The sequence below is a fragment of the Pagrus major genome, chromosome 6 (genome assembly GCF_040436345.1).
Source record: "Pagrus major chromosome 6, Pma_NU_1.0".
In the NCBI taxonomy this organism is placed as follows: domain Eukaryota; kingdom Metazoa; phylum Chordata; class Actinopteri; order Spariformes; family Sparidae; genus Pagrus; species Pagrus major.
In genome coordinates this window covers 39,676,333-39,694,087 of record NC_133220.1, presented here as the reverse complement: position 1 = coordinate 39,694,087, position 17,755 = coordinate 39,676,333, and the positions used below count along the sequence as shown (strand labels likewise).

General features: G+C 39.4%; 1 long non-coding RNA gene across 1 annotated transcript; it reads left to right on the top strand.

Moving 5' to 3' along the window:
• Positions 1 to 14,006: 14,006 nt before the first annotated feature.
• On the top strand, positions 14,007 to 17,302 carry LOC140998424 (uncharacterized). The gene is made up of 2 exons (XR_012179428.1): positions 14,007 to 14,381; positions 17,062 to 17,302. It is a non-coding gene; the product is annotated as an uncharacterized lncRNA (long non-coding RNA).
• The last annotated feature ends 453 nt before the right edge of the window (positions 17,303 to 17,755 follow it).

Sequence of the window (17,755 nt, the reverse complement as noted above, 5' to 3'; positions counted from 1 at the left end):
TCTTAATGGAGGGGTTTTTGAGTTGGCTTCCCCGCAGCAGCTGCTCTGTATTTTTTGGGGATTCTTGTGTTTTTTTATTCCAAGCTTGTTCTCATACCCAACGCTTTTTCATTCTGTTCCTATCCTTTGTTACCTCTTGAAGTTTATTTCTCATAGCTTTCATCTCTCTAGAGAATCTCGCTCCTGTTTTCTTTCTTTCCCTTTCTCCTGCTATAGCCTGCCTACTCCAAGCTGGCTTGTGTATGGCCTGATCCACTGGACTGTCTGGGGGAGTTTCTGGGTGATCTGAGCCCTTTCTCTTACGTTCTCTTGATACTTGTTGACTACGTTTCCAAGCCTTTCTCTGACTTCTCTTTTCCCTTTCATTCAAGTCATTGATATTTTTTATCTTCCTTTCCTCCACCCTCTTCTTCCATCTTTGCCTTTCCGTTCTGAGGTATTCCTCCTTTAACTCTGCATCACTGTGTTTTCTCTCTACGCTTCTTTTGATATTCCCTGTTTCTTCTCCTTCTCTCCTCCACAGATAGCTGCTGCCTAGCCATAACTTCCTAAAATACATAAAGTCAAAGTTGAGTGTAATGACTATGAAATTGGGGGGAATTACTGTTGGCTCAATAACTACGATGACAACTGTAGGTTTTCATGACTTTACTGCAACCTCAGCACACCAATAACAACGCCAGACTTGCGCATTCCTCCCCCAGAACAAACCTGTAACTTGCACATGCGCAGTGAGAAATAAAGCACATAACAAACTCCCCTTTTCTCTTTAAAGAAAAACAGTGCTAAGAAAATATTTATTTTTCTCCTTTTTAGTGTCCTTAACAGATAGCCAGGTTTAAAGTTTCAGCTTTAATAACTAAAGTAGAACAGTAAAAAAAACTTTGTTGTTTAGTCCATTTAGCTTTTACGCTGCCATACACCTTCGCTGAGAGCCCTCAGCAAAACGAGTGCAGACGCCCCCTTCTTGGTCAAACAGTCAGCGAGCTGCTCCTTAGTTGCTGACCACATGATCTGCTGAATAGTCCCAGAGTGGATGAGTTCCTTGACACTGCTGATCTCTAGTCGGAGTCTTTTCTCTGTGACTGATTTGGTGGATTTGACAGCATCCAAAAGAGAGTGGTTGTCAGTTACACACACTATAGGCAAATTGTTGCTTGTACAGTCACCTGTGGTGATCTCTGAGTACAGTGTAGCTAGGAAGACTGCACTGTCGATGCCATCTCCAAGTGCCAAAGTCTCTCCAGCTAAAGTGCTCCGAACAACTCTCCTGATCCTTTTTGACTGCCAGCATATAGGCGAGAATCTTCCAACCTCTCCCATAAGCATGATCAGGTGCCCACCTTGAGTGCCTCCATCTGGAAGATTTCCCATGGATGAATCACTGAACACCACCAGCTTTAGGGAGCTGTCTTTTCCCAAGTACTGAAACCTCAAAGTCACCTCCTCTGACTTCAGTTTTCTGATCAGTTTATTTGCACAGTGCAGAGTCTGAACAGTGGCATGCTTTGTACTTGACGCCAGGATGGATATGTCACACATTATGTCGGGTCTGCTCTGCCTCGCCACCCGCAATATTTGGCCAATCTTTGACTTAAGCATATCATATTCAGTGTCTGTTAGGGGGGGGCTCTCGTGGGGTCCACATGAATGGGTTGGAGATTTTTTATGTACATCCATTGTTGCACCTGTATTTCATCCTCTACAGAGAGTACCTCCATCCCAATGTAGCTGAAGCTGTTGTGTTCTTCACGTCCAATTTGAAAAGTAGCTTTCAAGTGAGAAATGACTGTCATGGAGAACGTTTCCGAACCTCCCCAGATAAAGTCATCCACATGACAAGCAAGGACTCCCATCACATGGTAGGAGTCATCCAACCAGTAGAACACTGCTGGGTCAACTTTTGAAACAGTACCTCCCGACTGCTGCATAATGTCCTTTACCCTGTTGTACCAGTACAGAGAAGCATCTGTCAGGCCATAAACACACTTCTTCAACTTCCACACAGTTCCTTTGCTCTGAGCTTCTCGGGGAGGCCGAATGTAGACATCTCGGGTTAACTCTTTACCTTGCAAAAAGGCTGCTTCAATGTCTATGGAGTTCAGCTGCCATTTCTTTTGACATATAACAGCCATGATCATTTTTAGGGACTCTGAAGCACACGTAGGTGAATCTTTTGGTAGCTCCTCAGTGTTCATTTCCTCAAAGCCTCTTGCAACTAGTCTGGCTTTAGGGACAACACCATCTGGTGTCTCCTTGAGTGTGCACACCCACCTTGTAAAGATGCATTTCTGACTTTCATCTTTCACCTCTTCAAACACATTGTTCTGTTTCCGGTTGCTGAGTTCAGCGTGTTTGGCAGGTATGAAGGCTTCATCATTCACAATCAGTACGTCCTCTTTATGGCAGTCTGCACATAACTCAACATGTTCAGATGGACCCAGTTGAAGATTGTCTACTTGTCCTAAGTCCACTGATCCAGTTGTACCAGCAATTTCCTCAGGCTCTGTGTACTGTAAATTGTACCAGTTTTTGTGCGTTCCAGTGGCCTTTCCTGCCCGGCTGAGGATTTTTCCAGTGTGTACTTGGTCACTTCCACTGTCTGTGTATGTAACTACTTGTCCAGTTTTCAGCTTAAGTCCTTCACAAGTAGTATTTGAGTGTGTTGATGTGTGAGGGGGCTCATTGTTATCCTCAGCATCTTCATCATTTGAGGGTGCCTCTTCCTCACTTTCATTGTCAGTCTTATTTTTATAGAGTCCAGTTTCTGGTAATGTGGCATTTTCAGTTCCCATCAACTGATTATCTCTTTCTCTCAGCATATCTTGCGAGCCATCAACCTTTCGAAGTCTGGATTGATGTACACGAACATAAGTGCCTCCATGGCGAACAAACATCACCACACCATCTTGGCCGATGACCACACCTGGACCTTTCCACTCTGTAGAATCCACCCGTTTGTAGTAAACCTTATCCTCCATTTCATATCGGTCATCAGTGGGTCGCACTTGTTTACGAAGGGCTCTTCGTATCCTCTCAGAGCATTCTGTTTCTGTGAATGCTCTCCTTGTAGCATGTAGTGCTGAGATGTGTTGGGCCATCCAAGTAGCCATGCTAGTCCCTTCTGATCTGGGAGCTTATCAGTGAGAACTGACGGCAGATTTGGGTTCTGCCCGAACACTAGCTGGTAGGGACTGTAGCCATGTACATTGTGCATAGTTTTTTTGCCATCAGGGCCCAGTCTAGGGCTGTCTTCCAATCACATCCGTTGTCTCTCTTTACTTTCAACAGGATTTCAGTGAGAGTTTGATTATGCCTTTCTAATAGACCGTTGCTCCATGGACTATAAGCTGCAGTCGTTTTCACTTCAAAGTTTTCAGCCATGTCCCTCATTTCCTCATTATTAAATTCACCCCCATTGTCAGTGAACAGTCTGCGTGGAGGACCATGAACACTTATCCAGCAGTGAATAAAGTGCTTCACTATCTCTTTGGGTTTCTTGGTGGTTATAATGCTCCCTGCACTGAATTGTGTGAAGTGGTCAATGGCATGCAGATACCACACTCCTGGCTCTAGCTCATGTAAGTCCATAGCTACAGTTTCATTGTAGGTTGAGGCCATGGGTAAACCTACTGCTGGCTTTGGCTTTGGTTTACTGTATCTAATGCATGTCTCACAGTTCTTTACAATATCCTTCAGGATTGTGGTGCACTCCTCATCAGTATTACCTGAGCAGGTCAGTAGTTTTTTCAGTCTGTCAACTGAGGCATGTCCAAACTGCTTGTGCAGTTTCAATAGAATTTTTTGTTTTTCCTGTTTTGTCATGTTTTCTGTCACAATTAGGATGTCATCTTCATTTTGGATGTCACTTCCACCTGGGGAACTCTCATCCCTCAAGTTCACACAATAATGTCCTGACGATATCAGTTCAAGTTTCACAGGTTGCTTGAAAATAATGGCTTTGTCATTCTCAATGTCCAAAACTGCACCTGCTCTTTTCAGTGACGTTTTGCTTAAAAGCAAAGGGATATCGGCTGGGACAACTTCTGTCTCAATTTGACATCTAGTCTGTGCTATCACAGCTGGGATTTTCACTTTCTTTGTGGAATGGACAATTCTCCCATCACCAAACTTGAATGGTCTTGCACTTTTTATGTCCTTCATTTTAAGTAACTCATCCTGTGTTAGTTGACTGACATAATGATCAAGCCATTTTTCGTGTCAATCACAGCAGATCCCAAAGACTCCAACATGAAAATCTCTGTGTTAGACAATGTGTCTTTAGACAATAAAGTAATGTTGCATTCTTCAAACTCTGTTTGTCTTTCATCTTCTGTCAGTTTAGCATGTTCATTTTTGTGGGGGCAGTCCTTTGCCCAGTGATATATGCTTTGGCAGACTGCACATCTCGTTCTCCTGCCGTATCTGTCAAGCGGATTGGTACCTTGAACAGCTGTTTGACGTTGCATATTTGACCTACTTTCTCTTCTGCCGGTAATCTTTGTGTAGTAGGCAGCGTCAGTTGCATCTCCGCTCACCTGCAGTGCATCAGCGCCCCTCTGTGGCGTAGTATCGCCAAAAATCCTCTTCAATGCGGCCTTCATGTTGTCAAACGTGAGGCGTGGACAAGCGGTAAGTGCCAACTGTCTATCTTTAACATTCAGTCCCGCAGTGTCTAGCAGCTTGAATGCTAACACTGCATCCGGGAGCTCCATTTTGAACTGGTGAATTCTGTTGTACCTCCGTTCAAACTCAACAATGTAATCCACTATCGAAACGCCATTGTCTTTCGTTATCCGGTCAAACTCCGTGTACGCCTCGTATTGGTGGTCCTTTTCCTCTTTCAAAAACAGAGTCCAGTTTTTTCAGAAGTGTAGTCATTCCATTATCCACTATGTTCAAATCCTCTGCGGCTACTTCCAGCGCGCTGTCCCTCGCTCTTCCCATTAGCGACAAGGCAACCGTCAGGGCCTGCTTCTTCTTATCCAAGTCACTAACCAGTCTCCAGATTTCGACCTCATTTTTCCAGCTTTCATAAGATTTCTTCTCATCAAACGCTGGCGGAACTTTATAGTTACCAGCGGCCATCCTCTACTACCAATTTTGGCTCAATAACTACGATGACAACTGTAGGTTTTCATGACTTTACTGCAACCTCAGCACACCAATAACAATGACAGACTTCCGCATTCCTCCCCCAGAACAAACCTGTAACTTGCACATGCGCAGTGAGAAATAAAGCACATAACAATTACAGTGAATGTTAGATTTGGTTAAATGTTGTCATGCCATTTTCATTTGGCTTTAGTCATTGGAGATGCATAGCCTACAAGGGATATTGTATACTATGTGCTATGTACGTAGGTAATAGGTGCACTATGTGCATCCCAAATGACGTAAGCCAAATGAATATGGCATAATAGTGAATTGAGAGAGAAGGAAGGCACACCTCATCCCCTAGGGTTGGACGATATGGAAGAAATATAGGGGGAATTACATAAATAAAAATATAAAAGAGGTTAATGAAACATTACAGATCAACAATTATATTCTAGCCTCTGTTGAGGACCATTTGGAGGTTTTTGTCACCACCACCGTCGGACAGAAAACCTGACGGTGGTGACAAAAACCTACTCTTTCACATGATATGCATGAGTTGTTCACATTAGCCATCTTGTTTACCCTCTGTTGCTAGCTACTTCAGACCTCTTCGTAAAAAGTAAACATTTATGTCATAATATAATCTAATATTTTTTATACAAAAGAGATGGTGTTGACATGTTATGGTTGTGACAGTAGCAGTGTCCAAAAATATGAACAAGTTTAAGAGAAAATAGCAAACTTACGGGAGCTTGATTGATCTTGAAGCATGCAGTAGAGCTGAAGGTTTGAAAATGGGGTCCTCAGGAATGTAGTTGACCTTGTAGTTGCCTGATTTTATTGCTTTTTATAAATATCTGACGGTGGTGACGAATATGTGGGACACATTTTGAGCAACCACAAAATAATAGTAAATATTGTTCAAAACTCACTGTTCGTACATATTACAATGTACTCTGTCATGTGGTAAAGATATTATTCTTTTTTAATCAAGTTGAAATGATTCTCCTATCCGAGGACAACTGATTTTGTAGGCAATGGGCCAGCATATAATCATTAAATTAATAAAAATTAAAAAATAAACCTATAAAAGAACCTTACATATGTGCAAAGGACCCCCTGATTATAACCTTGATTCTTTTTATTCATGAAAATGTTATTAATTTCCAACAGAATTAGCACTTTTCTTAGTGGGGCATGTTTTTGCCAAGTTTCAAGAATCGGTGCTTTAATAGTGTGTCTGGCGGACACTAGTGCTACACACCTCTACTTACTTACCTTAAAAAGTTAACAATTCATAATTACCTTAAAAACTCTAAATTTATCTAAATTCATATGGAGATTATAACATTGGAGGAAAGGGGGAGGGACAAATGAAGTGAAAAGGACAATCTAAGAAGAAACCACTAAAGCTTAAGGGACACAAAATCGGGAGGTAATAAAAGGAGGCTTGTAGGAGAGAGAGCTCACTTCTGCTCTGACCACAGGAAGAGAAGCACCTCAGTCAGCCAGTCAAGAACAGCCAACTTGTTTTCTTTTTAGTGCGCCTTGGCTTGAGGAAGTGCTACAGGTCAAATCGTCACCCTTGGCACACGCTTTTTTCATTTATATACTTAAAAACAATTTAATTTCTTTTCATTTTACGCACAAATTTATTTTTTTCAATTCATAGATCATTTTAGTTAGTTAAAAAATACATAAATGTATTTTCATTTCGTAGACGACAATAATAATAATAATAATTATAATTATAATTATAATAATAATAATATTTCAATAACTATAATTACATAAATACACAGCTCCAAAACAATGGATGGGGGTTGGACAGAGGTACGCTACGGCAGGAGGCGCCAGCGCAACCATCAACCCAGTTGGGACAGAGTGATTGAGGCTTCAAGTGGGAAGGACCGTGCACCTCCCGTTAGTGATGGGACTTCCGGCTGTTTTAAAAGAGCCTGTTCTTATGGCTCGGCTCACTAAAAAGAGCCGGGTCTTTCAGCTCCCAAGTGGCTCCTCCGATTTTTTTGTTGCTTCAATTAATTGATTACAAAAAATAATGTAAAATTATGTGTAAATTTAATTACTAATGTACAAATATTCATTATTTATATGGCTTATTATACTCAACAGAGTGCTACAAAAAATTAATTTTTAAGTACATAGCCTTTTACACAAACTGTCTTTATAGAGCTCTGGGTTGTGGTGGTGTAGTGTAGACACTGGGTAACCAATAAGTGGAATTTATCCAGGGTTATGGTAGCAGTTTACTACCTATCCAGTTTTATTCACAATTTTCAATTTCTGAACTGAAATGCTACAAATGCTGGAAGTGGAAACCATAGAAATATACATAACCATCAACATACAACCACAACTGTATGACCTTAACTCTGCATCAATAGATTAAAATAAAAATAAAACACAAATGTATTTCCCTCTTTCTTTCTTTGTGAAAACAAATGATTGTTTACATTCTCTATAAACAATGAAATTATTATTTTTACTCTTTACAAAGGCACCGGACAAGATGCTCCTTGTCTGTTTGAATTGGGAGTCCCTTTCTCAACCCCTGAGAACAATTCAATACCGGACGGTCTTCAATTCAAAATGAAAGCTGGGTTACAACTGCAGCAGCAGCAACAGATGCAGCAGACACACTGGCACTTTCATTAGTAGAAGGTTCTCTTCCAACTGCACCGATGAATGTACAGTTCTAATGTGCCTGTGCAGGTTATTTGTAGAGCCTGCTCGATATGAGATTTTAGCCTTGCATACTCTACACTCAATTTTACTGCGTCTCCTGCCGTCACTCATTTTCTCACCTTTCCAGCGTGTTGTCTCTGTAGGGGCTGTTCTCTCTCTCACGCACGCGTCTCCCTCCCTCCTGTTTCTCTCTGTCTGTGTGTGCTGTGTCGTTAACCCCCGCCCCTCCCCCCCGCTCAGTGCGGACACATAGACGCCACCACACATCATGTAGTTGACCACTCACGTGCGGCTTAAACAGAACACCTTACAAAGTTAGAACAACAATTCATACTTACCATAAAAGTTGAAAACAACAATTCATACTTACCTTAAAAAGTTAGAACCACAATTCATACTTACCATAAAAGTGAAAATCAACAATTCATACTTGCCTTAAAAAATTAGAACAACAATTCATACTAACGATAAAAGTTAAAAACAACAATTCATACTTGCCTTAAAAACTTAAAACAACAATTCATACTTACCTTAACCCTCGTGTAGACTTGGGGTTCTGACCCCAAGTTAAATCTTTTCCCGTCAAAATTTGTTTTTTATTCATCAAATGGTCTGAAAATAATGGATGTTGTCCGATACTATGCTCTTCATGATTTAAATTAATTTGAAATAATTTGATTGAATTATTGTTCAATAAAATTACTTGTCCTTAACAATTGTCCTCTGGGGTCAATAAGACCCTGCAGCACAAAGTGGTGCGATGGAGCAAATTGTCACACCATACTGCTTTCCAAAACATCTTTGATCTTGGATGTTTGATGTGTGGGGTCAAGCAACGGTTATGACAACAACAAAAAAGGTCTTCTCTCACAGGTGTTGGAGCATTTCACATTTTAGTCTGAGAGAGACAGGCAGCACAATGAGGAGCCAGAGGCGGGTCAGTGACAAATAAGGGTTTGCATTATGAGCAATTCAAAAATGTTTTAAAAGCTTGCATCAGATTTGCTAAAATATATATTTTGTATTTATGTTGGTTTCATGTAATTTGAAATAGCATTTGAATTATTTTTTACGAAAGGTAAGACTGATTGCTCCTGAAAATGTCAAGTGGTGTAACCACAACAAAGGAGAAATATTAAATATTTATTTCCACCTAGAGTGTATGCAAGTGTACTACTTGTAATATAGAGCAGGACAAATGCTGAAAACACTTTGTTTTCTAAATAATATTTGACAAATTATGTATAAACTGTTAAAAAACATGTTAATACATTGCAATAGAGGATTACATCTTATTCCACATGAATTTTCCTGAATATTATAATATTTTTATGAAAAATACTGGTTACACCAATTGAAACAAACCAGTTTATTATTTTCAATGAAGAAAAAACATCAAGATTAATTCATTTTTACAAATTAAACATCCAAAAATCATGTGGACTTGTTATTTTATGAATTAATTTAAAAAACAAACATCAAAAAATCATGTGAACTTGTGTTATTTTATGAATTAATTTAAAAAACAAACTTCAAAAAATCATGTGAACTCATGTTTTGACTGCAATGAATAAGTGTAAAAACATGTCAAAAGTTGTGTGTGTGAGGTGGTGCTGGAAGGGATAGAGAGAGAGGGAGAATTGTGTGTTTAGGGCTGTGTGTGTGCTGGGAAATGTTTCCAGTCCTCTGTCATGAGTTTTGAATGACGTGAGTTCAAATGTTCTGGCTCAGAGATTATGTGCAGCACATTAGACTCATAATAGAATAGGATGTCAGGTGGATGAGGCCAGGTGAAGACATTCTTCCCACCCAGAGCGTTGCATGCAGCTCACTTCCACTTCTTCACCCACCACCTGGATGACCTGTCCCACGAAAGGCTTACTTTCATATCTGTCCAGAATGAACTTGCCTTTAAGATCCTGCTGTAAGTTGGTAGATGTTGAGGGGAGGTCTTCTGATTGCAGGTTGCGGAGATCTACTGCAGTTGGATCATAGCGCTTGCAGATATCAGGTCTTGCACAGAAACATGAAATTTCCCTCCACTGAATTGCAGCTGGCTCTTCAGAGGTCACTTGGTGAATTTTCAGTGTACCTTTTTACGGCTGGGACATTTGTTGGGACTGATTCGTCGTACTTGGCAATGGCTTCCTCGGATATCCAAAAGTACTTGATGCTTGAGGGCTGATCCTTCAGGAAGTTGTAAAGTTCCTCAGCTGTCTGCAAGTCAGTGCCTCTTTGGACTGCTGTGTCTGCAGTACGCTTGACAGCCCCTCCCACTCCATCAGGAGCTCCTTTCCCATGCGATTTCTCACTGAAATTCCAAGTGACCCTTTGAAACTCACTCAGAAAAGGCACTGTGCTGAGAAAAAAAACGTTTTTCTTGTTCCTGTATTGGGTCACTGGTCCATCATTTGCCTATGGCATCCTTCAATACAGGCTCCATGTGAGCCTACATGAATGCAGACTTCTGAGGTGTCTCATGGCTGTTGAATTGTACAGTGCATGGAGGTCCTTGAGAGAGTGCAGCAGTACCCTCCTTTGCTGCTTGATTTTATTTTTAGTTATTGTATCCTTTTTGCTTGATGACATGCGACTATTCTCATCCTTACAGAGAAAGCTGGCCACTTCCTCTCTTTTCATTTGTGAGGCTTTCTTTTTGTTTTTCATTTTGTTCTTTTCACTGACCATTTTCTTTTTTTTGTTCCCTTTTAACTTTGCGACGTTCAGACGTCAGCTTTTCCCTCTCTTTCAGCACTGAGCTATAATATTTGTTCTTTCTTTCCTTTCCTTTCCTTTCCTTGCAGGGGTTGAGTATGCTTGCGGTCTCTCTACAACTGGCTGCTCATAGTCATGATCGTCCAGATGATTATGCATAGGCTCTGGATTGTCGAGATGCTGAATTTGCTCATCTGACGTGTCCATAGATTGTGGGGTTAAGTTGAGAACGTCAGCAAGCACCCTTTTCTGTTCTCTGTAGTCTCGCTGGTAATTTCTCCACTCTTCCCTCAACTTCTCCTGCTTTGTTTTGGAAAGCTCAGCTGCTGGAGTACTTTTAGTCTTTCCCTCTCTTTTTCTCCTTTGATAACTAAATGGTAAAATAGAAAAATAAAAGCAATTAGCCTAAATCACTATATTACTCTGACTTTAACCTGATATTCTTTCACAGTATTTAAAGTGTGTGTGTGTGTGTGTGTGTGTGTGTGTGTGTGTGTGTGTGTGTGTGTAAAACCACCTTTCGCGCCTTTTGGCAAGGTAATTGGCCCTTGCAGCAGGATATGCACTGACTCGTGCTCTGTGACGAGCCACTTTTTCTTTGCTTGATAATGGCATCTATTGGGGGAAAAGAGGCTCTATTATATTGCAATAATTATGAAACAATAGAAAGTTAATAAATGTAATTTTACAGATCTACATTTTAATCTTTGACTAACATTTCTCATATTGGAGTTTTAAGTCTTTTTAAAGCTGCTGTTCATGTTCAACATTGTCACTGTTCACCCACTTCATTCTGCTATATTATGAAATTACATATATTGCACTATATATTGCTTAAAATTGTAAGTGAATGGAATACAAATATATATTAAAGCTAAACATTTAAAAAAATATCAAAGCCATGCAAAATAATGATTTTATCCTAACCTTCCAGAGCTTTGATCATAAAGTTGTGGATAAATCACCACTTCGTCAAGAGAAATATAACACGCAACACTTAAACATAGTTCCACATAGTAAGTTAGTTCATATTACATCTTTAATCAGCATCATAAACTACTGATATTTGACAAAATCGGCCTCTAACCAAAAGGAATGTAATAAAAGTCAGATGGTGAAACCGGTTACACCATTTGACATTTCAATTTAAATTCAAATTTAACAGGCATTATGATGGACACCTATGTAAGCACATGGCCTTGGTGTGAAGATTTCAAACACATTTTTTTAAATAAATACTTATTTTTACAATTATTATGAATGATAAATGTTTTCCTGGGGTCATACCATTTGACATGTAACCCTAAGCACACCTGACCATACCCTAAATATGTCAAATTATCAAGATTTCCAAGAGAGTTACTAACCTCGTCATGCAGCAGTTAGGCTAATCAGGGGTCCTTCTCTGTTATATAATTTCCTGTCACATGGTCTTCTTGCACAAATTAACAAAATGGCTCCTTAAATGTTGGTTACACCACCTTGACACTTTAGGAAGTTGACTTTAGAGACACAATTCCCCAAATTAATTATAATATTCAGAACAATGGTGTTCCATGTATTTTATTCATTATTAAACAACACAAATGTAAGATTATGCCAAACTAGTTGATAGGGTGTTTTATTGAGAATTTCACCTTTTTTTGAACAAGTTTAACTATTTGATACAAAGTTTTTATGGTTACACCACATTGACATTTTTGCCATTATCCCCTGAATATTCTCTGAAAATTGATTTAAATCCAGAAATTTTAGATGAGGTCTTCAAAAAGAGAATGTATGCGAGTAATTTGTAAGTTTATTTTCTAATTTTAACCTTTTTATAAATTCAACTGAACCATAAGAACACAAAAAAATTGCGTCACGTCATTGACCCACGCGCTATACTGCACAGGAGGCTTGTGAGCTCATTTTTAACCATGTTGTGGAAAAGAATGACCAGGAGGACAATGCTGAACATAATGAGGAGGAAGAATCAACTGATGAGAAGGATTCCGGGTCAGAAGAGGGGAGGAGGGAAACCTTGGAACGATTATAGGCTCAAAACTCACATTTGAAACTAACTGTGAAGCTGTGTGTATAAAAAGGGCATCAGTGCCTGTTCTGTTGGAGGAAACTGAGTCGCTTCCACATTGACAAATCCATCATGACTCTCTTTTACCATGCTTTTATTGAATCCGTTTATTATTTGCACTAGCAGCCTGGTTTGGGAACCTCTCTTTGAAAAATAAAAGCTCACTCAACCAAATAGTAAAGTGGTCTAGCAGGCTGATTGGTGAGCCACAACTCAACGTGGAGACCTTGCATACAAAACAGCTACAGCGCATATGTGGTTCAATTTTAAATGACAGTTCCCATCCATTGCACACTGAGTTTCAGCTTCTCCCCTTTGAGCGCAGGTTTACAATCCCTAGGTGTAGAACAAAAACACGCAAAAACAGTTTTGTCCCTGCAGCCATTACACTGAGGAATAAGTCATAGCTATATTTTGCACAGGTGATTATTTATTGCTGCTTTTATTTATTTACTCATTGCTGTATTTATTTCATTTACTTACTTATTTTCTTTTTACTATTAGTATTGTAGTTCACTTCAATATCTTAGTATGATCTGGACCTGTAAGAACTTTTTAATTTGCCATTTTTTTAATTTCCACTGTCCTAAGTTGGATGATGCGTGATATGTGCCTCTATGTTTTTTCCATATGTGTGTACGAGGACTCTACTGCAAACAAAATCTACCTCTGGGTACAAATAAAGTAACTTGAACTTGAAATAATGATGAGGTGATTGATCCAACGTACGGACCACATGCTACTTCTTCCTCTGAAGAAGCCCCCACATCGCCTGCTGCAGAAATGGAAGAAGGGTATGAAGTGAAGGAAAATGATGAACATGATGATGAGGTAGAATCTGAAGCTGAAATGGAAGAAGTGTCAGAAGTGGAGGAATGCACTTACGATGATGAAGAGAAGATGAAAATCAACTGATGAGGAAAAGGACCAAGCTGAGATAGAAGAATATTTCCAGTCAAAGGATGAAACATTGATCTGGTCTTCCATCCCTCCCAGTGACGAACGACGCATGTTGACAGCAGAGAGAGAGACAAACCACCATGGTCCAACCGCATATGCAAGGTTTCGTATTGATGACATAAAGTCCACTTTTGACATGTTTCTGCCCAAGCCTATTGAACATGAGAAACGAGGAGGGGCAACGTGTGTATGGCAACAAGTGGAGAAAGATGGATCGAATGGTCCTGCAGGCATATGTGGGTATGTTGATTCTCGCTGGTGTGTACCGATCCAGTTAAGAAGCTACAGCTAGTATATTGCAAGCCCAGTCTGGCATGGAAATTTTCCGTGCTACCATTTTCATAAAATCTCAAGAGCGATTCGATTTGATGATAAAGACACAAGAGAAGATCGCCGTGCATGAGACAAACTTGCTCCCGTTCGAGACGTATGGGACCAAGTGGGTGTCTCTCTTGCCGTTGATGTACGATCCATGCACTGATGTGACTGGATGAGCGCCTGGTCCCCTTCAGATGTCGCTGTCCATTCAAACAGTACATCCCGAGTAAACCAGGGAAATATGGGATAAAAATATGGGCAGCAGGCCGTGCCAGGTTAGGGTTAGGTTAAAAGGCCAGGTTAAAAGGCCAAAAATCATCGAAGATTACAATCACAACAAAGGGGGTGTCGATAACCTTGACAAGGAAATGCACATTTATTATTCATAATATTTATAATATATATGGAAAGGAGTAATGCATTGAATTTGTGTGTAGGGAAAAAAACTTCCTTTCCTGAATATGAGCTCGGGCGACAACTGGTGATACCTCACATCAAGCGACGCAAGGTCAGCATTAAGCTACATTTCCGTTGCTCTTCCTTCTCCCTATTCTGAAAAGTTAGTTTTGAAAAGTTAAATATTTTGGAAATGAATGTTGACATGTTTTATATGTCAGGTAATGAGTTGGAATAAAGTTGACTAAAAAGTTGAAACACAGAGGTGGGTGATAATTTATACTTTGTTTCATAAACAGTCAAACCAGACGGGGTCATTTTTGACCTGGGAGGACAACAGGTGTGATTATTTGCTGCCATTAAAAAAAATTGAAGTGGTTTAAAAACAGCGTCCTAACTCTACTTTGACATATACCAGTCTGATGATCTATCAACACACGTGACACGTTAACTATAGTCAGAATAAATGATGATTTTATTTATTTTTACTCAAAAACAAGGTAAAAGTTCATTTAAATGAGGTCTTACAGGCCTTGAATTTCAAATGGAATAAAGAAATGGTGTTAATGTGTTTGAATGAAGTTGTAATTAAAGGTGTAACACAGTATTGGGTAAAGTATCCACTTTATATACTTTAAATAACAGTCAAACCAGACGGGGTCAATTTTGACCCCATAGGACAGCAGGTGTGATTATGTGCTGCCATTAAAACAATTCAAATGATTCAAAAACGGCATCCTCACTAAACTTTGACAAATACCACTCTGTGATAAGTCAAATAGTCAAAATGATATAAAGTCAAAATAATTAATTGTTTCATTTTAATTTCACTCAAAAACAGGGTATACTTTTATGTAAACAAGTTATATTGGCCCTAAATTCCAAAACAAAGGGGAAAAATTTGTGGTAATGGGTTGGACTGAAGTAAGACGAAAGGTGTAACACAGAATTGATTGACATTTATACTATATGCTTTAAATAACAGTCAAACCAGACAGGGTCATTTTTGACCCCAGAGGACAAAAGGTGTATGGCAATTGGGAGGATTGAACAAGGGTTAAACAATTAAAACAACAATTTATACTTACCTTAAAAAGTTAGTCTTAAATTAGATCATTTCATAAATACATAAATTCATACTTACTTTAAAAACCTACATTCAGATTATTTCATGTACAAAAAGTTTAAATCTGTAGGGGAACTATAGTATTGCTCCGTAACGTCGAAAGGGGGAGGGACCATTGAAACACAAGAGTAGAGGGGTATAAAATGATACGCTCAGGAGAAGGATCTCACCTTTGCTCAGACCACTGAAAGGGAAGCATCTCTCCACAAGTCAGTCAGACAATTAGCATTTGTTTGCAAGCCTGAAGAAAACCCAGACAGGGTCGAAACAATGGGTTATTCTTATTGTTATCTTTTATTGCTTGCTTTTATTGTGCTGGGACCTGAGTACATGTTTCGTTCTATCATGTGCAAACGTGAATTGAATGACAATAAACAAACCTTTGAACCTTTTGAGCTCTTCATCTTAAAATGGAACATTCTAGCTTCATACTTACATTAAGTAACTAACAATGAGTGATAAACGGGTTATTCAACCTTTTATTCAACAACTGAAATCTTTTACAGCAAAACTAAACATCTTTCTTTTTATCAAAAATGATATAAAATAATAAGAGCAGCTCTACATCAGATTCTTGAGTGGTCCACAACCCCTTGTTTTGTAAATAGTAGAAAATAAGTAAACAAATTAGTTGTGTTACCTCTCGTTGTGGCAACAGATGCAAGGCACTGTCGACACAGAACACGTGTTTGGTCAATATCATCCTTGTAGCCGAAATAATTCCAGATAACTGACGTCGCTTTTCTTTTTGGCACCAAGTCTTCGTTTTTGGTGATTTTCTCTTGTTCGTTGCTCATTTTTTAATGTTGTTACAAGCGACTCATTCCATGTGCAGGGGCGTGGTCTGCTGAGGCACACTGAATAAGAACTAATGTGATTGGTGGATCGCTGCACATGCAGAGTCCGCATGCACAGCGTGTGTCAGGTACCCTTGGAATTAGATGAGTTCATTTGCTTCCTACATCGCAGGCCCTGCGATGTGACTATTGCGCACAAACGATATATTGTGCAGCTCTACCAAACAGTGTCTTGGAAGGAGAAGTGGGATCATGTAGACATAATGTACTGACATTGTGGGTTAAATGTTGGGTTTCAAACTTAGTTACTGTGCCCTCTTCCAAGGTTGTATTAATTTATTTCATGGTGCTGCATTGTGACAGGCAGTGTGTGCACGAGAGATTGAGATTCTCCTCTGAAAATTCTGACACCACACTCAATGCATTGAAGTTCAATGAAATCAGAATTATTGCTTTAGTAATATTTGGCCTATGTATGTATATATTTATGTAGCACTTTTGTTTCTATTCTTTCTACCAGTTACTACTTATTTTATTGTAGCCTACAACAGAGTTAGGAAGTCCCTATAACAGATATATTCCTGTGTTGCAGAAGAACCTCAGCGATATTGATGAAAAATGACGGGCTCTGACTGCCATTGTTTTACATACATTCAAACTAAAACTTACATAAATATTAATATAAATGATGCTGGAGAAGCCACATCATCTGCCTTTGTCTGCATGTTTGTATTGCAGTGTAAATACAGCAATATTATCTGGAGAAACCATCTTTGTGTTCATTGAGAAATTCTTAATGCCTGTTACTAACCCAACATCTTCCCTTTCCCACCATTTTATACTTTCTCTTCCCCTCTTACTCTCTGTAGGTATTTGGAGCTGTAGGGCCTGGACCTGTACAAACCACCCTCTGCCCCATGATTCTGCTCAACACCATCTGTAATATTGTCATTATTGTTGTTGTTTCATTAGTATCATTGACATTGTCATTGTTTATTTCCTCCATCTTGCATCTAGTGGAATGTGCTTTGCCACTCTCTCTCCCTCCCTCTCTCTAACCTGTATTTTGTTTTGACGCTATATAAATAAAATTGAATTGAAACATTGGAATTCTTAATCTGTGTGATGGAAGATCTGAAAATGTAAATAAAGATGTAATAAACAGAAAGACACACAATTACTGCTTTTGAACACAAAGTGTAATACTTTTTAATGATAAAACAGGTAACGTGGGTTCCACCCAAACTTCTTACTTCCAAATAAATAATGTGAGGTAGACAATGTAGACGAGCAGTAGACTTAACACCACGACAAAACAGACCACGAGGAAAATAGTCATGGAGTTCTTTCCACAGCAGCACTACAAAGGAGGCAAAGGTAATCTGTCAGTCACTCTGGCCACTGTAATTCAGATTCTGTAGTCATGACCATTTTCTAGTGCAGCCAGTTACCCCTGTCTTCAACACAATAATAGGTGCTTGCACTTGTCCCCTCAGATGTTGTCCAGCCTCATAGGGGGGTGAGTGTTCATTATGAATGGGCTAGAATAGAAAATGGAGTTTA